This window comes from Callospermophilus lateralis, unplaced genomic scaffold, assembly GCF_048772815.1.
Source record: "Callospermophilus lateralis isolate mCalLat2 unplaced genomic scaffold, mCalLat2.hap1 Scaffold_1127, whole genome shotgun sequence".
Classification (NCBI taxonomy): domain Eukaryota; kingdom Metazoa; phylum Chordata; class Mammalia; order Rodentia; family Sciuridae; genus Callospermophilus; species Callospermophilus lateralis.
This window is the reverse complement of record NW_027511538.1, coordinates 204,573-231,370: the sequence shown is the minus strand read 5'-3', so window position 1 is coordinate 231,370 and position 26,798 is coordinate 204,573.

Sequence of the window (26,798 nt, the reverse complement as noted above, 5' to 3'; positions counted from 1 at the left end):
TCTCTCTGTCTCTCTCTCTCTCTGTCTCTCTCTCTCTCTCTTTCTCAGACACACACACACACACACACACACACACACACAAACAAACACACACACACACACACATACAGAACATTACATACATAATCTGAACACTGACACACCCAGTTCAAGGATATTATCTTGTGGGCCCTGCACACAGAGGTAGAGGGGTGAAGATGCAGATTTCAGGCACATACCTTGCTGTTGAAAATGTAAGAAAATATAAAAGTGCAAAGGAAAGAGCACATTCCCTCCTATAAAACTGAAAGGTACTTGCCAGCCACTCAATAACTCCTCAATATAGAGAAAACTCTTCAAATAATAAGAGAGTACTCTCAGATAATGCTTCTGGAGATGAAGGTACTCTGGGACATTTAAGGGGTTTCTAAAAGAGAATCACCCCAAATAGATTCTTTTGAGTATCCACCATCAGCCGAGATGGATATCTTCTAGCTAGAAAGCCAGACCATTGTGCAATGTGTGTTCCAATGCCAGGGCTTGACTTGTTCACGTGGGCTCCCCCCTAAGCCACATCAGCTCCAATTTCTGAATGGGGTCTGCAGTGTTCTCACACAAGAGGCCTTTGGCATCCTTACATGTCCAAATTATAATCTGGTGATATTACTGGCATGTTTGTTTGTCAAAATTTAGGACAGCAGCTGTCTTAATCACTTTCCAAACCTGTGATAATATACCTGAGATCACCACATTCAAAGGAGCAGAGATTTATTTTGGCTTATGGTTTCAGAGATTAGAGTCCATGGTCACTTGGCCCTCTTACCTTTGGACCTGTAGCAAAGCAGAACATCTGGCCAAGAGTGTATGGCATAGAAAAACTGACCACCTCATGGCTGCTAGGAGGCAGAGAGAGACAGAGACAGAAGTGCATTAGGGTCCCAGTACCCCATCAGTGGCACATCCTCAATGAGGTAATTTTCATCAAATGGGCCCCAATTTCCACAAGCTTCCAACTCCTCCCAATAATGACTTCAGCTGGGAACCAGATGTTTAAGAGGTGAGCCTTTGAGGATCACCAAATGTTAATGCCAGAACATCTATCCCTTGTCCCCAAAAGCTCATGTCTGTCTCACAGCAATAAATAATTAAAAATAAATAAATAAACAAGCATTTGGACTCCAAGAGTCCACAAATATCAACAGTGCATTCTCAATAGTTTTTGCCCAAAGTCTCTTCTGAGTCTCAAGGGAACATAGTGACGCTGAACCCTGAATTGAACTTTTTTTTTCTGCCATTCTCTTCTTTTTAATTCATGAGTATAGCTTTTTTTTCTCCCCACACCCTCAACCCTATCTTAATGACTAACCATAGAGTCAGTTAAAAGCACGAAAGTCAGTTAAAAGGGCCCTTGCACTGGGCACTCCACCTTACTCTGTCACAGGAAATGTCCAAATTAAAAGGTATTGGCAGAAGTGTACAGAAGACACTGACTAGGAGGGAAGCCAGACACACACACCTTCAGAATTGCAAGCATATAAAAAATCACATTATCTTAGATTCACAGGTCTGGGATGTGTCAGGGTCCACTGGACCCAGATATAACCCACAGAATCCCAACTACTTTAAATGACAGTTTTTTAAATATATATATATATATATATATATATATATATATATATATATATATATATATATATATATAGAGAGAGAGAGAGAGAGAGAGAGAGAGAGAGAGAATTTTCTAATATTTATTTATTAGTGTTGGGCAGACACAACATCTTTATTTTTATGTGATGCTGAGGATCAAACCTAGCACTGCACACATGCCAGGGGAGTGCGCTACCACTTGAGCCAAATCCCCAGCTCCTTAGTGACATCTATTTTTAGTTGTCTATCAATATTTATTGATTTATATATGGTTCTAAGAATTGACCACTCTGCCTCACACATGCCAAGCAAGCTCTCTACCACTGAGCCATGACTCCAGACCCCTCTAAAGGACAGTCTGTCAACACTAGTAAACTGTGCTTGTGTCCACCTGGCCAAGACTGCGAGAACAATTCCACATAACACACTGTATACACTTTCACTCAGCAGTACTAAGCAAGATGAAACCAGGAGCTAGCCATTCATCTCTGAAATGCTAAATTGTTGCCAATGAAGCCTTTTCCTCTCCCACCTCTCTGCCTCTTCAGTTACTAACTTTCATGCGTGGAAGCAAAGCAGAAGAATCAAACCTTTTGTAGCTGCATTGGCTGCAATCCTCATTAATAATCAAAAAATTGTTAACACATTTCAAAGATACGTCTACGCAGGGGAAACACAACTAACCCCAAAGGGAAGAAGAGGACAGTAGTAAGGAGGAAACTGAAAAAGCACAGCAGGGCACACGTTAAGTCTAGTGCTCCATTAAGTCTAGTGCTCCATTAAGTCTAGTGCTCCAGGTGTGAAACTAGGGCACCTGATGGTGTAATATGGGTGCCCTAGAACTTGAGCATCCTTACCCCTCCAGCTTGGTCTGATGTGGGACCACTCCCTAGAGCTTCTGTGCTCACTGACTTTCACTTACCTGAGCAGGTGTTCATAGGCCTGTATGAATGCAAACCTTCACAACCCCTCAACTCTTCACTCTGTAAACCTGATAACCAGCATCACATGGACAATAACAAGGTCAGCTGAGAATGAGGACAGTAGCCAGACCCACCTAGACCATGGCCTCTGTGAGCCCATATGATGTTAGTTACACAGCAAAATGAATCTGGACATAGGATTCTGAGGCTGCCTTTTGCACGCAGGGCACCCTGATAATCTCTCCACAAGTCATTGAGCCTGCTAAGGGTGGTGTCCTTCCCATTCCTGAGATGCCTAAAGGTGGCTTCTGTGTAATGGAACTAATCTCTTTACCAACCACACCATTTTGGCCCCAACATTACAAAGTTTTCTTTCCTGGAAAACCTGCAAGTATTTTAAATCTTTATACCCTGGCTTTTGCCCCTGATCCCCATGGTATATAAGGCTGAAAGCAGCTAGAAATACCCAGGCCATATCTCAAATGCTGTACTGCCTTTAATATTCCCTGCTGGATAAATTAGTCCGTGTTTTTAGTTGCCTTTTACATCACTGTGACCAAAAAAATCTAACAACAACAATTAGAGCAGGACAAGTTTATGTAGCTCATAGTTTCAGGTCTCACTCCACTGACCACCAACTGCATAGCTCTGGGGCCACCGTGAGGGAGAACAAAGTGGGGGAAGTGTAGGGAGTCGGAAAGCAGCTCAGCATATGGCAATGAGGAAGCAGAGAGAGAGAAATCTGCTCACCAGGGACAAACTATGAACCCTAGATCCGTTTCCTCCACTTGATCCTCCTCTTTGTCCTCAGCCTGGGTGGGCTTATCTATCTGACTGTGGGTGACTGGGAAGACGAGAATAGGCCAATGGCTCGGCTTAACCTTTTTATTAGACCGCCTTGGGCCAGCTCGGGTTGACTCTGTGCCTAAGGCCAATGAGCGGAGCTCAGAGTCAAGAGATCTTGATTCTTTTAGAAGTTGGATGTGTTCCCGTCTTTGTTGGAGAGACTTGCTCAAGAGAGCCAGGTTAGGCAAGGTAAGTGGAGAAAAAATATCTGATGGGGCAGTTGGCCCCTAAAGGGCCGGAGCACAAAAGGCAGGAGGGATATAGGAGGGAGGTGGATGTGTAAGTGCTATAGGCTGTGGCAGGGTCCTAAGAGGTGGGGGGTCTTCTGAATGGTAGCGAGCTGCTTCCTTCTCCAAGGTAGCCTCCTCCCCAGGGGTCAATGTGTCTCTGGGATTTAAAACTGGATATAGGCGGTTGGTAGCTGTTGGAGCCTTATTCATTAGGGTGGGATTTTGAGGGGGTTCAGGAAGGTTCCCAGGGTCCTGGGGAGACTGAGAAGGATCTATGTCTATACTAACTGAAGGGCATGCCGAGGGGGGATGAGAGAGACGAGAGGTCTTTTGCATAGCCTCTTCCCCAATCCTGACAAGTTTTAAGGTACCATTGTCAAAGGGTAAACTTTTAAGAATTTCATTAATTAAGTTCCAGTAAGAAAAAGGTGGGAACAGGCACCTTTTCTGGGCCAAAGGATTCATAATAATCTTTTAAACAGTCTCCTACTCTAAGCCATCTTTTACCATCAATGGTCGCTTCAAGGGAAAACCATGGACACAATTCTCCTATGTATGAAAAGAATAATTTTAAGTCCTTTTTCTTAACACATGCCACCCGTGTCTTGAGGGCCTCCTTGAGGCCTGACAAAAACAAATAATGTGACAAAACTGCTTGTCCCATGGTGGGTCACTCACTGTGCGTCGTCCCCACTCTCCTCCTGGATCTGTCTCTCGGTCGTGTCTGCCAAGGCGATCACGAGCTCCGCTTGGCCAAGTGTCCCAGGAGGATGGTGTTCCTTCTCAGTCAAAGGCTCCAGCCCCAATCTTTGGGCGCCAAATGTTCTGACCCACAAGACACATCAACGTGGGTGGTGAACCTAGGTGAGAAGGAATGAAGGAACAAGAGACACGAAGGATGAAAGCAAGACAGGAGTTCTGATCAAGCTGCAAACTTTTATTGTTCACACAGGGGTATTTATATGCTGGGGATGGGGAAGCTCTCTAATCAGCAATTGCTGGATGTGGGTGGTAAAACTGGCAGCTGCAAGATGTCTGATGTTCCTGATAGCCACAGGATGTTTCAGGGAGATAAGTAGCTGCAGGATGTCTCCCAGGCAGGATGTCACCCAGGGGGCTGTTTCTTGTAAATGTCAGGCTATTCTTTGAAGGAGAATTTCCTTCTAGCCCCTGACACCATACCTCCCACAAAAAAGAAAATGAATTAACAGAGAAGAGTTCACACTGATCCTCACTGAAGTTCCCCACCCCACTCCACCCACAACATCCAAAAATGGCCTTAATAGTCATTGCAGCCACGTTGATGCAGCACCTCCTATGAGCTAGGGACTGTTCTGCATTAAAAAACCCCAGGAGACACACCAGTATCTCCATTTAAGAAAGAAACTGAGGCACAGAGAGATTTATTAACTTACCCATGATCACACAGCTCAAGAGAGGCCCATAGGGGTTTTAAACCCGGGCCATTTGGTTTTACTCCAGACCCCTCAAACCAAAGATGCAGTAAGTGGGAGGAGAACATCAGACATATGATCCACCTATGGCAGGAGGTGACTTGGGTGAGTGGAGCCTTCTGTGACACAGACAGTGTCCCCACTCGGGGGCTGCCTCACCTGGTCCTGAGAGGCCCACTCAGCCTGGGGGAGAAGAGAGCCCCCTTCCAGCCTTTTGGTTTAACAGAACGTTCACTTACCTGAGCTGCAAAGTCCCCACTGCTCTGAGGAGGCAGGGCCACATCATGTCAGAGATCCTTAGAAGTGACCTCATTTTAAGGAAAAAAATTGACAAAACTAAAAGTTGGTTCTTTGAAAAAATAAATAGAATCGACAGACCCTTAGCCACGTTAACGAAGAGCAGAAGAGAGAGAACTCAAATTACTAGCATACGGGATGAAAAAGGCAATATCACAACAGACACCTCAGAAATACAAACGATTATCAGAAATTATTTTGAATCCTTATTCTCCAATAAAATAGAAGATAGTGAAGGCATCCATAAATTTCTTAAGTCATATGATCTGCCCAGATCGAGTCAGGAGGATATTGACAACCTAAACAGACCAATATCAATGGAGGAAATAGAAGAAACCATCAAAAGACTACCAACTAAAAAAAGCCCAGGACCGGATGGGTATACAGCAGAGTTTTACAAAACCTTTAAAGAGGAACTAATACCAATACTTTTCAAGCTATTTCAGGAAATAGAAAAAGAGGGAGAACTTCCAAATTCATTCTACGAGGCCAACATCACCCTGATTCCTAAACCAGACAAAGACACTTCAAAGAAAGAAAACTACCGACCAATATCTCTAATGAACCTAGATGCAAAAATCCTCAATAAAATTTTGACGAATTGGATACAAAAACATATCAAAAAAAATTGTGCACCCTGATCAGGTAGGATTTATCCCTGGGATGCAAGGTTGGTTCAATATATGGAAATCAATAAATGTTATTCACCACACCAATAGGCTTAAAAATAAGAACCATATGAACATCTCGATAGATGTGGAAAAAGCATTCGACAAAGTACAGCATTCCTTTATGTTCAAAACTCTAGAAAAACTAGGGATAACAGGAACATTCCTCAATATTGTAAAAGAAATATATGCTATGCCTCAGGCTAGCATCATTCTGAATGGAGAAAAATTGAAGGCATTCCCTCTAAAATCTGGAACAAGACAGGGATGCCCTCTCTCACCACTTCTGTTCAACATATTTCTCGAATCACCGGCCATAGCAATTAGACAGATGAAAGAAATTAAAGGCATAAAAATAGAAAAAGAAGAACTTAAATTATCACTATTTGCAGATGACATGATTCTTTACCTAGCAGACCCAAAAGGGTCGAAAAAGAAACTATTAGAGCTAATCAATGAATTCAACAAAGTGGCAGGATATAAAATCAACACACATAAATCAAAGGCATTCCTGTATATCAATGACAAATCATCTGAAATGGAAATGAGGACAACCACTCAATTCAGAATATCCTCAAAAAAAAAAAATAAAATACTTGGGAATCAACCTAACAAAAGAGGTGAAAGACTTATACAATGAAAACTACAGAACCCTAAAGAGAGAAATAGAAGAAGATCTTAGAAGATGGAAAAATATACCCTGTTCATGGATAGGTAAAACTAACATCATCAAAATGGTGATATTACCAAAAGTTCTCTATAGGTTTAATGCAATGCCAATCAAATTCCCAATGGCATTTCTTGTAGAAATAGAGAAAGCAATCATGAAACTCATATGGAAAAATAAAACACCCAGAAGAGCAAAAACAATGCTAAGCAGGAAGTGTGAATCAGGCAGTACACCTATACCAGACTTCAAAGTATACTACAGAGCAATAGTAACAAAAACAGCATGGTACTGGTACCAAAACAGGCGGGTGGACCAATGGTACAGAATAGAGGACACAGAAACCAATCCACAAAATTACAACTATCTTATATTTGATAAAGGGGCTAAAAGCATGCAATGGAGGAAGGATAGCATCTTCAACAAATGGTGCTGGGAAAACTGGAAATCCATATACAACAAAATGAAACTGAATCCCTTTCTCTCACCATGCACAAAATTTAACGTAATGTGGATCAAGGAACTTGATATCAAATCAGAGACATGGCGTCTGAAAGAAGAAAAAGTTGGCTATGATCTACATACTATGGGGTCCGGCTCCAAATTCCTCAATAGGACACCCATAGCACAAGAGTTAATAACTAGAATCAACAAATGGGACTTACTCAAACTAAAAAGTTTTTTCTCAGCAAAAGAAACAATAAGAGAGTTAAATAGGGAGCCTACGTCCTGGTAACAAATTTTTACTCCTCACACTTCAGACAGAGACCTAATATCCAGAATATACAAAGAACTTAAAAAATTAGACTATAAGATAACAAATAACCCAATCAACAAATGGGCCAAGGAAGGACCTGAACAGACATTTCTCAGATGAGGACATACAATCAATCAACAAGTACATGAAAAAATGCTCACAATCTCTAGCAGTCAGAGAAATGCGAATCAAAACCACGCTAAGATACCATCTCACTCCAGTAAGATTGGCAGCCATTAGAAAGTCAAACAACAACAAATGTTGGCGAGGATGTGGGGAAAAGGGTTCACTTATACATTGCTGGTGGGACTGCAAATTGGTGCGGCCAATTTGGAAAGCAGTATGGAGATTTCTAGGAAAGCTCGGAATGGAACCACCATTTGACCCAGCTATTACCCTACTCGATCTATTCCCTAAAGACCTAAAAACAGCACACTATAGGAACACTGCTACATCCATGTTCATAGCAGCACAATTCACAATAGAAAGACTGTGGAACCAACATATATGTCCTTCAATAGACGAATGGATTAAAAAAATGTGGCATTTATACACAATAGAGTATTATTCTGCATTAAAAAATGACAAAATCATAGAATTTGCAGGGAAATGGATGGCATTAGAGCAGATTATGCTAAGTAAAGCTAGCCAATCCCTTAAAAACAAATGCCAAATGTCTTCTTTGATATACGGAGAGTAACTAAGAACAGAGTAGAAATGAAGAGCATGAGAAGAAGATTAACATTAAACAGGGATGAGAGGTGAGAGGGAAAGGGAGAGAGAAGGGTAATTGCATGGAAATGGAAGAAGACCCTCAGGGTTATACAAAATTATATACAAGAGGAAGTGAGGGGAAAGGGGACAAAAATATAAGGGGGAGAAATGAATTACACTAGAGGGGGTAGAGAGAGAAGAGGGGAGGGGAGGGGGGAGGGGGGATAGTAGAGGATAGGAAAGGCAGCAGAATAAAACAGACACTAGTATGGCAATATGTAAATCAATGGATGTGCAACTGATGTGATTCTGCAATCTGTATACAGGGTAAAAATGGGAGTTCATAACCTACTTGAATCAAACTGTGAAATATGATATATCAAGAACTATGTAATGTTTTGAACACCCAACAATAAAAATTAATTTAAAAAAAAAGAAACTGTTGCATTACACTGCTGAAGGTCACTTCCTCTAGGATACTGGGCTTCGGGGTAAAGAAAGCCACCCCACCTGGGCCATGCTCAGTCCCCCCTTCTCTCCAGAGTGGGCACAAAGAAGCCAGGCATGGCACATTCATGACATTAGGAAAATCCTTATAAATAAAATAGTTCCTTTGAAAGCTGAGCTCTCCACAGTCCATCTCCTCTCAACAGAAATAAAGCCAAGCCCGTGACTCCAGTGTCACCTCCCTCCATCGACTAGAGGAAACACTCATTTTAAGAAGTATAACAAGAAAAGTGAGTGACAGTCTATTGACATTTTAAAAAGTGTGTGAGCACTGGGGGCACGACTGGCTGGAGAGACCCAGAGAGAGGAGGAGAGAGAAGCCACACCAGTCCCTTTAATCTCCACTCAACCTGGAGGGCTCAGGTTCCTCTGTCACCCAAGGGCTGCAGCTCGGTGTCCCCTTTACCAAACAGGAGGTTGAGGTGGGAAGGGGCGGGTGGAGGGCAGGGCCATGAGCCTGGAGTGCCCTGACTCCTATATCAGGTTCCCAACTGGCGGGGCTCTGGTGGCTCTGGGGGACTGTCCTGGGAGGACAGGCATGATATCTGGCCAAAGGAGACCAGGGATCAGGTCCCCTCAGCTTTCCAGCCAAGCTGTGGCTCAGGGACACGGACCTGCCTCGTGCCGGCAACACTGCCACCTGCCCCCACCATCACCTGCACCTCTGGAGTGAGCGCAGCCCGGGGTGGGGTGCAGAGGCATGGGACGGATGTCCACGGAGACCATTCTAGGGAGGACCTGGGGCCACCTCTATGCCCTCTCCAAGGTGAGGGGCGAAGGTGCTGGGCCTGGGGACTCGCTGGGCACTGAAAGGGACAATGCCCTGGGGATTCGTGGGCTCCAGGACTGAAGCCAGCCACTGGCCTCCACAGTGTCGGCCTCTCACAATGTCCTCCTAGTGCAGCACGCACACACACATGCATGTGTGTGGGCCAGCGCACGCTCACTAGCGTGGATGTCACACCCCTGCACCAGCATCACTGCCCGAGCAGAAGGGACTGGCAGGGTCAGTTCACCTGCACATGTGCAGACCATGTGCACCCACCCCATGATGCATGCACTGCCCCCCCCCCACACCCGTTCTGTCTTACTCAGGAGCCCACTTACGTGCACACAGGTGGACAGACCCTCGTTCTGCCGCACGTCCCACACTCCCAGCAGGTGCCCGTCCAGCACAGGCCAAACACATGGGGCGTAGCGCACCCAGTGACGGTGGCCTCCCCACCTCCCAGCACCCCACCTCATGGAGCCCCACTCCCTGATCAGTGTTTGAACAGCTGTCCTTTGTCCCCTGAGCGCTGGGGGAGCAGGCCATGGGCGGCCTCGAGGGAGAATGTCACCCTCTCCAGGCCCTCCTGCCCCCAGCCTGCCTTTGTCAACCAGGACAGTGCTCGGGGGGAACCTGCTGTCCTGCCCTCCTAGTTGGTTTTCCCGCCAGGGCCCTGGGCAATGAGTGAGCCTCGGGCATTTCTCCTCGCCCCGTCGCCCTTGCCCAGGACTTATCAGTGGGCGTGGGTAGAGACGACAGGGGCTGCCACTCGGGGGGGCCTGTTCTAGAAGCATCCACCCGTCCCTCCCTTCCTCTCCACCCGCCCAGCCCCTCACATCTGCTGGTGGCCCCACCTCTCAGCCTTTGTCCAGGCTGTTCCCTACCCCCAAGTCGCCCCTTAGCAAGGACCCCTAGCCTCCCTCTCCAGGAAGCCCTCTGGGTTCTCTTCCCTCGTGGCCTAGAGGCGCCTGCACCTCACCCCTACCACACCAAGATGTCCATTTCTTGCTCCCTGAACATGACCATGAGATGGGGAAGTGTGGAGTCGTGGGGAAGGTAGACAGCTGGCTTCCCATCATCCTGGCACCCCCAGAAGTGGGGGGGAAGCCCTGGACAAGGGCAAGACCTCTGCAGGAGGAGGGTGGATGGGAGGGAGAGACCCAGGGAGTGCGGTGCCTCTATCCTCAGGCCTCCAGGAGTGAATCAGGTCCCTGGCCTTCATTCAAGAGTAAAGGATGCCACCACACACATGAGGAAGTTAGTAAATTTCCTCCCCTCCCATTCTCACCCAGAAGGCTGCCAAATTCTAGATGGTAATGGTTTGCGCGATAGTGAAATCAGCATATCCATCAACACACTCCCTGCTCATCATGTACAGGGAATGGCCAGTGGCTCCAGTTCCACATCATCATCCTCTGGAGGCTTCCTGGGCACCGGATCCCAAATACCCAGAGGGAGGGACAGCCACCCAGCCCCCTCCTAGGTGCCACCAGGCAGCCCCTGGGAGCTCTGAGGGACCATCATGAAGGGGACTCCTTTCTACACAGACTGCCTTTGCTTTGGAGGACAGTGAGTGGGACCTGTTGGTTGAACTTGGTGTGACAAGGGTGGGCATCCTGGGTCCACCCCCATACCCGGAGGCCTGCTTAGGAGCCTCATCAGGGTTCCTCCCACTTTTCAAGTGAGCATGTCCAGACATGGGGAATTAGGATGTGCTCCTAAAAGCATGTCTGAGGAGGTGAGGCTGAAATGCAGGGCCCTCTGCTCATAGGAAGGGACAGACAGCACATGGCTTAAGAACTGGGGATTAGACTCAGGGGCACTCAATTATTGAGCCACATTCCTAGCTCTTCTTATATTTTATTTAGAGATAGGGTCTTGCTAATTTGCTTAGCATCTTGCTAAGTTGCTGAGGCTGGCTTTGAACTTGCAATCGTGCTGCCTTAGCCTCCAAAGCTGCTGGGATTATAGGCCTGAAAGACATAGACTTTTTGTTGGGAAAACCTGGGTTCTATTCCCTGCCTTGCCACTTGCTACCTTGGAGATCCTGGACATGTGGCTTGGCTCTTCTGAGTCTCACTCTACCTATTTGCAAAATGGGGGTGATATCTGTAGCCCCTCTTGCAAGACTCTATAAAGATTCCTATGGATTGTATGCGGTGACTATATCCCACATAGCAAGCACTGGACTAATTCATGTCTTTTCATAAACGTATTTCAGATTCAAAAAAACACATTCCTTGTAATCCCAGTGAATCAAGAGGCTGAGATAGGAGGATCAAAAGCTTCAGATGAGCTTGGGCAACTTACTGAGATCCTCAAAATAAAAAATAAAAATAAAAAATTATAAAGAGCCAGGGTTATAAGGCTCAGTGATAAAGGCACCTGTGGGTTTGATCCCCAATTCCACAAAATAAAAAAAGAAAATGATTTCATGGAATGTCAGGCATATTGCAGAGATGCAGTAAATATTCTTTGGGTTGATGCTTGGCTTTCAGCAAGAGTCAAGTTGCAGCTGCCTTAAGTCTGAGTATTTTGTAGGTGCTCCGTAGTAGCCTAAGGTTTACCTTGTTTCCTGGGCCCTGGCAGCCTGGACACCCTTTGCCTCTTCACTGGAGGGCCAACAGGGGTTTTTGAAATGACCCTGTGGATGGGGTAAATGGAGCAGGTTCTGTCCAGGGTGAGGTCCCTGGGAATCTTCCAGCACGGTGTGTTAATGCAGGCTGGGAGGTCAGGAGCCCCATGCCAGCCAATGAGACCTGAAAGCTTAGTCCCAGCCTGGTAGAAGGTTAAGGGCAATGTGCCAACATGAGGCTGACCTGAGCTTAGTTCAGATGTTGCCATTTACTGGCTGTGTGACTACTGGCTTCTCTCTGGTCTGTGAAATCGGGCTCATGTTGTCTTCTGTGCTCATCAACAAGGTTGGAGTTGAGGATGCAATGATATAGAAAGAATGTATAGATACAATGAAGCATGGGACACAAGTGTCCTGGGAAATTAAATGAGAACTTTGAACATCTTTTACAGAAGGCAGCAGAGTAAAGAGGAAACCTTGAACCAGCGCTAATATCTTGGTTCTGTAACTTTGGGGCTGTTTGACCTTAGGTAAGATAGTGAACATCTCTGAATCTGGTTCCTCATGTGAATGCATACTCTATTATCATGAAGGCATAATAGTCTTTCCCACCCTAGTGCCCACCTGGGACTCACTGTGCTCCAGGAGAAAACTCCTCTGGCCAGAGCCTGCCACCCCAGAAAATAGTCTGTCCTTCTCTGACCCCAATCCACAATGTCACTTGAAGCAGATGGAATGAGAGGGGCAAGCTAGGGAAGAGCTGTGGAAGCTTGGTTGGATGCCAGGGAGCAGTGACAGTAAAGTGAGGTCCTGCCTGCCCTCCTAGTGGTCGTGCTCCAGCAGAGGGGTGCATGTTGGAACATATGCTACAAAGGGCAAACAGGCACGGGAGGGGATAGGTGTGGCAGGAGGCTGTTCTGGTTTGGATGTGAGGGGTCCCCAAAAAACTTAGCTGTGAGACAATGCAAGAGGGTTCGGAGGACAAATGATGGGGTTGTGAGAGTCTTAACTCCTCAGTGAATTAATCCCCTGATAGTGATTGATTGAGTGGTTACGGAATTGGTGGGGTGTGGCTGGGGAGGAGGGTCATGGGCCAATTATTTGGGATATATATTTGTATTTGGCAAGTGGAGCCTCCCTCTGCTTCCTGATCATCATGTGAGCCCCTTCCCTCCACCACACTCTTCCGCCATGAGGTTCAGCTCACCTCAAACCTTGATGAATTGAGCCTGCTGTCTGTGCATTGAGACCTCTAAAACCCTGAGCCCTCAAGGCAACTTTTCCCTCTCTACAATTGTTCTGGTTGGGTCCTTCCATCCTGCAGCAAAAAAGCTGACTAAAACAGATACTATTTTCAATCAGGTGGCAAAGAAATCTTCCCATATGGTGGCACATGATACAGAGGAACAGACTGACCCAAGGTCAGCCAGCAAGGTTCTGGAACATTCCAGGGGTCCGCCCCTTCTCTCTGCACCACGCTGTGTCCAGGGTCCACTCACACTTTCTCCATGGCCTTGTCCTACTCGTGCCCACACCTCGGCACAGACAGCCCAGCTGGCTAGCCCTTTCTTCTCCCAGGCAGCTGAAGCTGCTGGGAGGATCTGAACTCCAGCCAGCCACGGCGCTCTCGGGTCGTCCCTGCCCAGTCATGGGGAGAAGGCTCAGGACCATCTCCTAGGGTGGGGGGGCATGTTGGAGGCCAGGAACTTACAAAGGCAAATAATGTCTGGGTAAACATTGGCTGCTGATAGCTCGAGCTGTGAGGGCCAACGATGTCCCCTTGGTCCAGATGTTGGCCTCACCCACCTCCCTTCTGTGGCAGTACATTTGAAGAGGAACTTGGGGGCCAGCGGAGAGCAACACAGAATGCCGGGTGGGGAGGGGGCTGGTAGGACACCCAGCACAATCCGTGCACAGCTAGCCAGCATGGTCCTCTGCCTCCAGGGTTGTCCGGACAGCAGGGGTCACTCCTGGGCTGAGAGTGTACCAGGGAAGATGGGGCCACAGCCTCCCCTGTCCAATGTCTCAGATTTCCTGGCTGGGAATGAAAACTGAATCCAGAGGTGGAACCAATGACTGGACCCTACGCTCTCCCAGGATAGAGTGAGCTCCTTGTCCCCGGAGGTTTGTCAGCAGGGTCTGCACCTTCAGAGCTGGCGAGAAGCAGGCTACTCAGGGCATTGGAGAGGGTTGGGACCAGAGCCTTCTCTTGGATTCTCGCCAATTGCCCAACCCTTGATCCTGAAGCCCACAGGGTGCCCACTCCACCCTCTACTCCAGCACCAGGAGAGTCTAGAACTTCCTTCATCAAATCTCCCTTCCCTCAGTGAGTCAACGTCTTGATGGGACCCTCACCCGCCCAAGGTGCACACCGACACTTCTCCTAATGCATCCTGGCTGGCCAGCTGGGAGCCACAGATGGCACTGTCACATGAGGGGACATAAGGGGGCTCTCATATTTCCCACGCCTGGTATCCTGGGCCCCCAGCATTCATGATGGCTGATTTCAACATGAAAGGGCCCCTTGAGAAGGAGAGCCCCCCTCCCTTTTCCCCTCGCCTCTGCTAAGCCCCACTCTGCAGCTAACCACTGTCTGAGCCTCCCTCCCTCTGGAGCACCCTCTCACTCACCTGCCAAGCCTTCCCCAGACTGCTGCAGCCTCACCTCGCAGCCTCCGCCAGCCAGAATGAGAATCCCAAGGTGGGGTGGGGGGCTCAGGGCTCCATACTGCAGAGGAGGAGGGGGGGCCTGTCTGTTTTAAAGGTATAAGCCATTTGGCCAACCATAGGCCAGAATGACTGAATAAATCTTTGTGGGTGCTTTAATGCTCTGAGGACAGGAGGTCTCCCAATCTCAAATCCAAAGACAGGCAGAGCAGTGAAATTTCAAATGAGGCCTTCCAGGCATCTGCCCTAAATTTTCAATGTGGCAACTTTTTAAAACTTTTATTTTGACCTAATTTTAGATTTACAGAAAAGTTGCCAAAAATAGAACAGATAGCTTCAGTACACGCCTCACCTAGCCTTCCCTAATATTCACATCTTACATAACCCTAGTAAATGATCAAGCCTGTGAACTTATCCTTAGTTCAGTACTATCACCTGAACTTCACATCTCATTGGATGCTGGGTACAGTGGTGCATGTCCGTAATCCCAGCAGCTCAGGAGGCTGAGATAGGAGGATAGGGAATTCGAGGCCTGCCTCAGCAAATTAACAAGGCCCTAAGCAATTTAATGAGACCCAGTCTCAAAATTTAAAAAAAATGAAAATAAAAAAGGGCTGGGGATGTAGTTCAATAGTAAAGCAGTCCTGAGTTAGACCCCCAGTACCTAAAACAAAACAAAATAGCTCTTATTGGAATTTCCCATTTTTCTACCAAGATCCTTTCCTTATTCCATCATCCCATTCTGGACCCCACACTGCATTTAGTTGTCATTTCTCTTTTGTGTCCCTGATCAATTGGTTGCAGCAGTCCGGCTGCAGCAAAATAACCAGGGGGTGACGAACAACTTGTGTAGATTGATAAAGCAGGAGTCGGAGCCATTTATTGTAGGACAGGAGGGGTATATATACATTCCACACAGCTTATCTTAATTAACATAAACTAGATACAGCAGTCAACCAATAAGAAATCTCCACAGTTAATGGCTCGCTGGCGCAACCTCACAAACCACTCCCTCTGGCAAAATGCCTGGCGCCATCTCGACTTGTTTACAGACCTTAACATTGGTGACATTCCCTCAGCCTATACTCATCTTTCATGATCTTGACAGCACTGAGGAACAAGTGTTTTGTAGAACTGTGGGTTTCCTTGTGTTTTCTCTAGATCAGAGGGAGGCTCTGCAGTTTTGGCAATACCACAGAAATGGTGGTGGCTCCTTCTCAGCTCACCATATCAAGAGGCTCATGTCTTCAACATGTCTGATTACTGGTGGTGATGACCTTGATTACTTAGTTAAGTTGAAGTCTAAAGGGTCTATCCACTATAAAGTTACTATATTTTTCTTTTGAATTAATACATATCTTGGGGAAAATACTTTGATATATATGTGCAACTATTCATAACTTTACAATTTAATTTACACATATATCTTTTTTAATTTCTTTGATTAGTTGTAGAAAATCGTTACATCCTTCTTTATTTTATGTCATGTTGAGGATTGTACACAGTGCCTTACACATGCAAGGAAAGTGCTTATCACTGAGCCACCACTCCAGTCTGACACAAGTATATCTTTATCATACAATATAGTAATTTGACACATATACTGATGATAATGATGTAATTATCATTTTGCCTCCTCAAATACTTATCATTTCTCATTTTGTTTATCACATTTACTTTCTTCTAGTAATTTTGAATCATATCATATATTGTTGTATATATAGAATAAAACACAAGAACAAGTTAATCCTACCAGTGTTTGTGCCCATTTCAAAATGTGCCTACAACTAAAGATTCCAAATGTTCAGCACGTTTTTTTAAATATTCATAAAATGTCAAATTATTTAAACATAATGAAAATGATGCCTGTAATCCCAGAAGCTTGGGAAGCTGAGGCAGGAGGATCATAATTCAAATCCAGCCTCAGCCACTCAGAAATGTCCTAAGAATTTTAGAAAGATTCTGTCTCAAAATAAAAAAAAAAAAGATAAAAGGGCTAGGGATGTGGCTCAGTGATTAAGTGTCCCTGGGTTTCATTGCAGGTGCAAAGGAAATAAATAAATAGAATAAATAAAATAAGTAAACTGCTTATCCACAGAAAAACATGGAAGAATCAAAACACTCTTTTAAACAAAAACATAGACATCAAAGTGAATATCATGAGAGACTGGGATTTTTCCTCAGAGGTAGAGTGATCAACTAGCACATGTGAGGCACTGGGTTAAAACCTCAGTGTCACATATAAATTAAATAAAGATATTGTGTCCACCTACATCTAGAAAATAAACAATTAGAAAATAAATATTTTTAAAAGTGTATATCCTGATTTTTTTCTAGTTAAAATGTTTCATTAGTGATTATATTAATACTTTGATCAAAATCAAAGCAAAGTTGCATATGGTCAATGCAGTTGAAAATTGTACTAGATTTTTTTTTTCATTAGTGAATATGACTCTCATGGTGAGGGTGTTGAATCCTGCAGAAGAGAAACAGTTACTGGTTTGGTTTGGTCCCCGATAAATTTTGGGATGATCCCCTGGTTTATGTTGTAGCTAGTGGATCCATGGTTACTTTGAAGAATCCTGTGGTAAATAGATGCCTTGGAGGACCTAAAATTCTCTGTGGAGATTGAATTTAGGCTAAAGTATTACAAGCTTAGTGAGTTTACACTGAATTTATTTTCTCCCAATAATCTGAGGCAACAACTCAGTTGTTACAACCTCCATAGAAGATGTAAGTAGGCCTACCTATCATCAATTTATTGGTATTTTTTTCTTACTCAGCAAAGCTCCATCAGTTGACTTGTAGGTATGATGTGAAAAGCAGTGTAAAGAAAAGTAAAACCTGCTGCATAGATTAAAAGAAAAAAAGGAACTCATGGACAAGCTGAATCCTGCTTAAAATAGTATGAAGGAACTGTCATTCTTAGAAAATGGCAGGATACAGAAAGTTCTTTTCATTATCTCCACCCTAATAAATGCTTAAAGAAAAGCAAAAATTACCCAGTCATTTCTAATGGAAGAATAACCTTCTCTGATACAAAGAGAAAGTGAGTAAATATCCAAATATTGAACATGTGGTGAGGGAAATGCTAAACATACTGACATTTATTAGAGGTCAGAAGAGTCACATTACAAGACTTTTTTTTGAACCTTCAAAAAAAAAAAAAGACAAATGCTATGTACTGATGTTTATGTGGGCTCTTTCTGGTCCAGCAAGGGGTTTCACGAAAAATTGTAGAAGAGGCTGTGTCTGTGAAGTCACTAATCAAGACCTCTGGACATCAAGCAGAAAGCAGGTCTCATTTTATTGTGAAGTTACCATGTATATATACTCAGGCAGTAGCTTATCAGATTACAGGCAGCCACCAATGCAATTTCTGCAGTGACCAATCAAGGAGTGAGCAATGGAGTAAGAGCAGAAAATTTAACACATAGCCTCATGCCCAGGGTTGTGCCTAAGGGGTAAGTAGTTTGCTGTTCTCACAACCTAGCATGGGGTAGTGTGTTGACACTCAGGCACTCTTAATGTATGCTATGAAGGCAGTATTCCATGAACTTGACTCTAAGACATTATTGCGGCCTTACCTCTCTAAGATTTCTTGAGGTTCAAGGTGGTGCCATACTTCTGGTCTCTTTCAGATGAGATCATTATGGTCAGGTGATGCAGGGGTGCATCAACCTCAAGAGAGGAGTTTTGCTACCTTTACATGGGGACACAGCAGCAAGTCTGCTTATAAATAATTGATGCTTGAAGTCTCTTTGGACTTGCATTCTTTAACAGAGATCATTAAGTTATCCCTTTTTGGTAGTAAAATCTCATCTATCAGCAATAAGATAAATATGGTGTATTAAAGATTAAACACTTTCATTCAAAATTAAATTTAATTAAACTATGTCAAAGATAGCATTTTGTAATTATTAGTTTTATTAGATGTATCATTTGGTAATTTATGATATATATTCCCCCCTTGTGACAGAACAGCTAGTTCAATGACCTTGTGGGCCTTCTTTGCCTCAGGAGAATCCAAGTTGGGTGCAGCTCTGACTTGAGACCATGTCAGCAGGAGGAAATCTCCTATCTGTTCTTGAAGTCTGTGAAGGGTCTTCGTCTTCGCCACAGCTTCATTAGAATTTTATGTTATAATCTAGCAAAAAAGTGCTCACATTCTGTACTGTTCCCAAGTGGGTTGCTCTTTACTTCCTCAAAAAATATTTCAGAAAATATTCTTTGAAAAAACTGTTTATCATTGAGGGGTTTATTGGGCTGAAGCCATAGGGAGATGTGATAATTTTAAAAAATTCAAGGTCTTTTTTAGAGAAAAATCCCCACATAAATGTAGAGGGTTTTATGTTATTGTTATTGTTGTTGGTGGTGGTGGCTTTTGTCTTATTTCAGTAGCATTCCCAGCCTATAACTAAGTGGGCTTGAGTCATGTTCTACTAGGACCTGTTATAAAACCAGAAAATTACTAATTTTCTAAGTGTGGTACCAATGCCAGCAGCTTCATACTTCTAGGATGGCTATGAATTCCCATGCACAAGAATTATCTGGAGTGGCGGGGGTAGTGGTTTATTGATTGGCTAGTTTCCTCATTAGCCTAGAAGGTAAGAGGGATTCTGACAAAGGACACCATAAGAGTCAATGGCCTTTACCAGAATGGGAGGGGGCCTTCAAGAGAGGTGCTTGAAATCCTGTGATTGAAAGAGGCCAGGTAAAACCTAGTGGATGCTCGAGAACAGAATTCATAAATGTAGCTCCTGATAGCTGTATCCACACCATTCTATTTTATTTATTTATTTATTCTTTTTAACAAAAAATTTATATTGAAACACAGTTAGCAAGGTATTTGTTGAAAGGTACTAAATTTGAACTCCAAATAGGTCATATTATCCATAATATTTGCTCCTGGTGATTTATAGAGCATCATCATTCAATAATTTTTGCGATTATGGAAATGTTCCATGTCTATCCTGCCTAATTCAGTAGCTTCAAGCACATGATATTTTGGCAAATAGATCCTGTGACAGAAAAAGCTGAGTTTGTCAATTTGATGAATTACATGGCCAATGGCCACAAGATTGGGGAGCACAATTCTAGGACACCAAGGCAGAAAATGGAAGCATTTCCTCTAAAAACTGGAAAAAGACAGGGATGCCCGTTTTTACAACTTCTATTTAACATATTTCTTGAAACACTGGCCAGACCAATTAGACAAATAAAATAAATTAAAGGGATATGGATAAGTAAGGAAGAACTCAAATTAGCACTATTTGCAGACAATATAATTCTATACCTAAAAGACTCGACATATTCCATCAGGAAACTGCTAGAACTAGTAAATGAAGTCAGTAAAGTAGCAGGATACAAAATCAACACCCATAAATCAAAGGCATTTCTGAATATCAATAAAAAAATCTTCTGCAAAGGAAATGAGAAAAACTACTAACTTTGAATAGTATAAAAATTATAAAATCCTGGGGAATCAACCTAACAATAGTTGAAAGATCTCTCCAATGAAATCTACAGAACCCTATGGAAAAAAGATAAAAGATGACATGACAATATGGAAAGATCTATTTTTTTTCTTAAATAGGCAGAATTAATATTGTCAAAATGACCACACTACCAAAAGCACTATACACATTTAATGTAATCTCAATCAAAATCCCAATGACATTTCTCAGAGAAATAGAAAAAGCAGTCATGAAATTTATCTGACAAAATAAGAGACCCAGGATAGCTAAAGCAATTTTTAGCAAGAAGAGTGAATTAGGTGGCATCTCTATACTAGACCTTAAACTATGCTACAGATCAATAGTAACAAAAAACAGTATGGTATTGGCAACAAAATAGACTTGTAGACTAATGGTATAGAATAGATAACACAGAGACCAATGCCCATAATTAGAGCTCTCATATATTTGACAAAAAGCATAAAAAATGTACATTGGAGAAAACGATATCCTCTTCAAAAAATAATGATGGGAAAATTGGAAATTTATATACATTAAAATAAAATTAAACCCCTCTCTCTCACCATGCAAAAAACTCCACCCAAATTGAATCAAGGACCTAAAAATTGAACCAGAGACACTGTGTATATTAAAAGAAAAATAGGCCCAAATCTATCTGGTTAGAGCCTTACTTTCTTAATAAGACTTCAGAGCACTATGATTTATATTAAGCAACAATAAATACTATGGATCTAAATTAAAAAGGTTATTTTCATCAAAAATCCTGGATTCTAAGGGTTGTGATTCTCCACCCCTTGGCCCAAGTGAATAGGTAAGAGGACATAACTTATTAAGGCTGTGTTAACCATGTTTACTGCATAGGTAAGTTTCTCCTCCCAGAATCTGGATGTCACACCAGCCTCAAGTCTAGTGAGGCAACTAATGAAATTACACACTCATCACAGAGTGGACAAGACAAAGTAGTTGGCTCTAGGTCTTCTTGTACACATCCTGGGGATGGCTCTAGAACTAGGACCAGGTCCCTGTAACATAAAACCATCTACTCATGACATAGGGACCCTCTTCTAGCCTATGCATATAATAAAAACATCACTGTTCATCTGAGTGTGTGCATATATGTATTTGTGTTCACCGTTATAAAGTGTGTGCCCAGCTGTGCCTCCCATCCTGGCCTCATGCCCTCCCCCGACCCTAGATGACCTTTACAAATCCTGCTACAACAAAAGCAATACCAATGTTTAGCATAATTTTCTTAGTTTAAAAGAAATGTTCTCAGTTATCCTGTCAATAGAGTATCCTTGGGCCTCAACTATATCTACATGTATGGCTTTCTGATTTTGTTTTCTAATTAAATGATATAATAACAGAAAGGGCCTCATTAATTGAAAAAAGGCTCACCTAGATCTCAGTGAGTGAGATGATTCTTGGAGTCTTGACCTTCCTCTGGAGAAATGTGGAAAATTGGATCAACAAATGGTTGCTTTTATGTGTGGTGGGAGAACACTTCCCTCTTAGATATGGGAAGGAAGTCCCCAGTTTGAAGAAAGTACACACTGAGTTGATGGGGAAATTCTCCACTATGCACTGCAAATGTGCACGGTGGAGTAAAATAGTTGTATCAGAGGTTATAATGAGGAGGAGGAAGAAGATGGTGATGGTGATGGTGATGGTGATATACACACAGTTGAACTGCTGTGCCAGAGCAATAGCTGTTCTGATGACATTTCTACTATTGCTATTGGAGCAGAGGAAAGCATCAGTCTTGATTCCAGCATAAAATGTGAAGGTGGTAAATGCACCAAAATGTGTCACAAAAGTTTCTGTAGGCTGGACACATTAAAGAATAGCTATAGTTTATTCAATAGGCTCCACTTTCTATTAAAACACAAGGCTTAGAGACAGATTTTCATACTAAGACTCAGTTACAGGAAATACACCAGTGTCCCTCCATGCATGGGACAAAAGCTGCCTTTCTGTGCTGTGCAGGAAAGGGTGCAGCTGGCACAGCGAGGCAGTACTCCTGTCCACATTATTTCAGGTGACAGAGGCTTTTGGTGTCATCTAGAAGAAATGGCAAGCTCTTGGCCTCCTCTATCAACAAATAGCAGCAGAGGTACTACTCCAGGTCAGAGGATAGAGTTGCCCAGAAAAGACAAAGAAGAGGCTAGGGTGGGGGTTCAGGACAGAAGATTAAGAGTCAGGCATTGAACTGGAAGTCAGAACAGTTCATCCTATGCCCTGGACTGTAACCTGAGTCTGAGGGCTGAATCTTTGGGTCTCTCCAGGACATTCAAAGAAGCCCAGGACATAGAACAAGACTCACCTAAGAAAGGTCCTGGAGGAACGTGGCCTCAGGTATCAAACTGAGTAGATTTTGTAGGGCTGAAAATCACACAAGAAACAAAGCTGAGGTGCAAGTACCTTAGAAGGGATCTCTGGAAGGTAGGTGTATAAATATCCCTTAAGCAAAGAGGATCTTTTCACTTAAGCAAGTTCAGGCCCATGATCATACCTTAGGCTCTGAGGCAAGTTAGATTGTAGAGCACTCTGCAGAGTCTCCTCAAAGAGGCTGTGCATGCTCCATCCAGGAAAGGGGCCAAGTATCCCCTCCCCCACCTGTTACTGAACATGATCAAAGAGCCTTAAGGGATGATGTGAGTGGACATGGAAGGAGAGGCCAGGGAGGAGTGGGAAGGCATTTCTGCAAGTTCAGCAGCAGGCTTCCTGACTGTGTCTTCAGAGCCAAAAACACCTGGATCTTCTGTTATATGCTGTCATAATTATCCAAAGAGCTGCTGTTCCCATTAGAGTGGGAAGGCACACTGGAGGAGCAGAAGCGTGTGCTCACAGATGCAGGCCCATTGCTGCCTTCCAGGGTGGTCTTGGAAACACCCCGGATTGCTTCAGTGCACATCAACTCAGCAGAAGTGTCTGCCCCACCAAGGTCACTTCCATTGGCTCCCTCCTGGTGGTGGTGTTTCCTGGAGGTGCAGCAGCTGTGGCATCCTTTGGTGGCTTGGAGAGGTGGTAAGAGTCCAAGCCCCTTGGCATGAGGTCTGTGTCCCTGGAGACTGCTGAGTTCCTCTTGCTGGGTGTTCTCCTGGGGGCTTCAGGGAAGACACTTTTCAGTGAGCTACCCAGGCTGCTGGCAACTTTCAGCCCCTTGTTGATGAGCTGGGCTCTTGTTGTTGTACTCCTTCCTGGTTTTCTCCAACTGACACAGCTGGATGGCCTCTTGGATGCCATCATTGCTGCTGGAGTCAAGACCTTGTGCTGGGGCTCCAGGGACCTGGAGCTGCTGCCCCTCCCTTCAGCCCTGCAGTTCCTATTGCCCGCGCTCCTACACTGTGCTGCCTGGGGCTTGGGGACAGCAGACCTTGTGCCGCCCAGGTTCTCAGCTCTGTGGTAATCTTAGGCTTGAGGCTGCTGGGTGCTGTGCTAATCTTTTCTGATCTGAAAGTTCATGAAAGAAAAACTCCTAACAGGCTCCATCAGACTGTGGCTAGCAGCACCATGACAGGGGGCTTCTGGGTGGGTTTCAGTGTGGATTGGGGAGAATTTTCATTTGACTTTGTTTTCGTATCCACAGACCTGTCACACTTTTGGTTTACATGTTGTCTTTTCTCATTCAGAAATAATTCTATTTCTGCTTGGATGCTCTGCTGAAAGGAGTTATCGCTGCTCACCCTGACTGGGAAGTCTGAGCCCTGTTTCCCACCGGCCTCCAGGGGCTGCCAGGAACATTGCATGATGCCGGGGTAAGTTTTAGGGGAAACAGGGTGGGCAGGGTGCCACTGTGTGGACGGTCTGTTTTGCCTCTGCTATCCTCCCTGCAGCCCTGCCAGGGTGAGCCCCATTGGGCATGGGCTATTGTTCTAAGGAGAGCAAGAACAAGAATCCTTGTACATAGCCCTGCCTAAATGCACACTAACATGATATTTTTATTTAACAGATGTGTCCTGGTAAATATGATTTTTGTAGCTTTTTTTAAATTAATTATGCTGCTGTAAAAAATATTTTTGAAAAATGTTGTCTTTTGTTTTTGGAGTGTGTTCCCAACTGCGTCTTTCTGTGGTCCACTAAGGAGCCATTGCTGGACATGCAGTTTGATTCTTACCTTCACGGTGAGGGTCACCCTGGCTGGAAATCTGGTCAGTTGGTAGTTCAGATGCTCAAGTCTGAGGAGGCAGTGGCCGCCTTCCGGGAAGCACTAAAATGCCCTAGTGTCTGTCAGAAGCTCCCAGAACAATGCTTTTAATAAAAGACACAATGGTCCCTAACAGCCAGAGCAGTTCCTCTTAAAATTGTAATCACAGCCTTGGATTAGTCAAATGTTTCTAAGCACAGTGACTAGAAAGCAAACTGACCAGCCAGTGTGTGCCTCTTGAGACCCCATTGAGACAGTGGATCTCTCTGCAGCCTAGTCCTTCTGTGTCCTGTCTCCTGCAATCACTAGGTGATTCTAACATCTACAAAAACCTCTTTTTGTAGGAGACCTGCTGTTCTCGTTTGATCATTATGCTAAGAGATCACACTGCATTTGCATTTTAACTGTCCTTTTCTTGATTTGTGCACACAAGTGAATAAGTACACCAATTAGGTGGTTTTCTCCATAGACAAATTTGCCAGAGCTCAGTGCTGGGGACAAGCCTTGCATACCTACATATCTGCCATCCAGGAGCTGCAGCCCAGTCAGGGCTCTGAATATTGACAGAGCCACTGCTGTTAATTCCTCCTGCCACCCACCTCCTGGGTCAGAAGGGTGCTGATTGTAGGCCATGGCCTCTGGTCCCCTGAGTCAAGGCCAGGTGTTGCTGCCTTGGTTTTCTTACCTTCTGCCCGGTGGTACTAAGTTATCCATGGTCGCTGAGGGAACAGGTACGCTGGCCACTGATGTCCTCCAGTCACCCCATGTTCTGCAACTCTTATTCAGCTGTAAGGCAGAGTCTACCTTTTCGCCAGAGGATATTGTTGGTATTCTAATGTGGATGTGAGTCTTGTACAACTCCTGCACCCCTGGGTTTAAACAGAAACCCAATTCTGCAGCCAAGTGCAGACCCCCACCCACAGTGAGCATCAGCTGGGTTAAGCTGCAGTTCTGAGTATCTCAATGTGCCTTTGATAGCTTCCTTGTGGTGCATTCACTCACTTAAGTGCTTATGAGAAAAACAGTTCCATGTAATACATGTTCTTTTATTTAATCTACTTTTTTTATTAGTTGTTCAAAACATTACAAAGCTCTTGAAGTATCATATTTCACACATTTGATTCAAGCCGATTATGAACTCCCATTTTAACCCTATATACATATTATTGCAGATTCACACCAGTTACACAACCATTTTTTACCTACTGCCATACTAGTGTATGTTATATTCTGCTGCCTTCCCTATCCTCTACTATCCCCCCTCCCCTCCCCTTCCCTCCTCTCCCCTCCCATCCTTTCTCTTCTTCTCTCCCTACCCCATCTACTGTAATTCATTTCTCTCTCTTGTTTATTTTTCCCTTTTCCCCTCACTTCCTCTTATATGTAGTTTTGTATAACAATGAGGGTCTTCTTCCTTTATCATGCAATTTCCCTTCTCTCTCTCTTTCTCTCTGCCCTCTCGTCCCTGTTTAGTGGTGATCTTCTTCTCATGCTCTTCCTCTCTATTCTGTTCTTAGTTGCTCTCCTAATATCAATGAAGACATTTGGCATTTATTTTGAAGGGATTGGCTAGCTTCACTTAGCATAATCTGCCCTAGTGCCATCCATTTCCCTGCAAATTCCATGTCATTATTTAGTGCAGAGTATACTCCATTGTGTATAAATGCCACATGTTTTTATCCATTCATCTATTGAAGGGCATCTGGGTTGGTTCCACAGTGTAGCTAATGTGAATTGTGCTGCTATGAACATTGTTGTAACAGTGTCCCTATAGTACGCTCTTTTAAGGTCTTTAGGGAATTGTCCAAGAAGGGGAATAGCTGGATCAAATGGTGGTTCCACTCTCAGCTTTCCCAGGATTCTCCATACTGCTTTCCAAATTGGCTGCACAAATTTGCAGTCCCACCAGCAATGTACAAGTGTACCCTTTTCCCCACATCCTCGCCTGCACTTGTTGTTGTTTGACTTCATAATAGCTGTCAATCTTACTGGAGTGAGATGGTATCTTAGGGTGGTTTTGATTTGCATTTCTCTGACTGCTAGAGATGGTGAGCATTTTTTCATGTACTTGTTGATTGATTGTATATCCTCCTCTGAGAAGTGTTTGTTCAGGTCCTTGGCCCATTTGTTGATTGGGTTGTTATCTAATTGCTTAATTTTTTGAGTTCTTTGTATACTCTGGATATTAGGGCTCTATCTGAAGTGAGAGGAGTAAAAATTAGTTCCCAGGATGTAGGTTTCCTATTTACCTCTCTTATTGTTTCTCTTGCTGAGAAAAATCTTTTTAGTTTAAGTAAGTCCCATTTGTTGATTCTTGTTATTAACTCTTGTGCTATGGGTGTCCTCTTAAGAAATTTGGAGACCGATCCCACAATATGTGGATCAGAGCCAACATTTTCTTCTATCAGACACAGAGTCTCTGATTTGATATCAAGCTCCTCGATCCATTTTGAGTTAACTTTTGTGCATGGCGAG